The 936-nt window shown below is 37.5% G+C and overlaps 1 long non-coding RNA gene across 1 annotated transcript; it reads left to right on the forward strand.

The window, feature by feature from the left end:
• Positions 1-6: 6 nt before the first annotated feature.
• Positions 7-256, forward strand: LOC109585036 (uncharacterized). The gene is made up of 2 exons (XR_002186283.1): positions 7-135; positions 192-256. It is a non-coding gene; the product is annotated as an uncharacterized LOC109585036 (long non-coding RNA).
• Positions 257-936: the final 680 nt, after the last annotated feature.

The following is a 936-nucleotide window of genomic DNA, read 5'->3' on the forward strand; positions in this document are numbered from 1 at the left end:
GGGATCTGTCACTTTGTCTTCAATAGTTCTAGCTAGTTCATTCTCTTTACATTGTTTCAAAGCATTAATGACATCTCTCCATGATGCTGTAGGATTAACTTGTAACCATCTCTTATGTAAAGCCATTTTCATGAGGTGAGCATTTCTTTTCTTTTTCTTAATTATATTGACATCAGATTGTGTTATTCCAGGAAGACAAAGAGCAAATGGTTTCCAGTTAACAAGTGGTTTAAGACACTTTGCAAATAAGAGACAAGATGGTTGATCATCAATCATAGGACCAGGATTGAGTTCAACATCTCCTGATAAGAGGAGGAGCATACGTAGACAAACAATCAAACAGAGATCATTGTAAATCAGGTTAGAACTGCTCCCTCCAGGTAAGACTACTGACTGGAGGTAATTTGTATCTGTAACAGTAACACCAGTAGTACATTGTACTTGGTAGCAGTTACCTAATAATAAAATACCAGTAAATATACAAGTACAAAGTTCCAATTGTTGTTTACCTGTTGGAGGAATCATCAAGATGTGTCTTAATAAAGAGAGAGAAAGAAAGAGGAGGAGGAGTAAAGCAATAAGAGACAGAGCTGCTGGCAGTTTAGATGTCTTCTCTCCTGATGTAGTACTGCCTGACTTGCTGTCTACTGCAGCTTTGAATGAGTGAGAGTGGTGGCCATTAGCTGGTCTACTGGAGGCAGCTTGACAGTAGTTCCACAGTCCAATACTTGCTCTCCATTGAGAGACATCAATCATCTTGTAATTATTAGTAAAGTATAATTAAAATGAACTATAATATACTTACCTCTATCACTGTTAATGAGCAACTGTTGTAAGATAAAGAAATGAAAAGATACAGTCAAAAGTACAAGCCAGAGGTACAAGCCAATTATGCTGCAGTTGCAAAGAGGGCGTGGCTAATAAACATCACAAGCT

Source organism: Amphimedon queenslandica, unplaced genomic scaffold (assembly GCF_000090795.2).
Source record: "Amphimedon queenslandica unplaced genomic scaffold, v1.1 AMPQUscaffold_13133, whole genome shotgun sequence".
NCBI classification, from domain to species: domain Eukaryota; kingdom Metazoa; phylum Porifera; class Demospongiae; order Haplosclerida; family Niphatidae; genus Amphimedon; species Amphimedon queenslandica.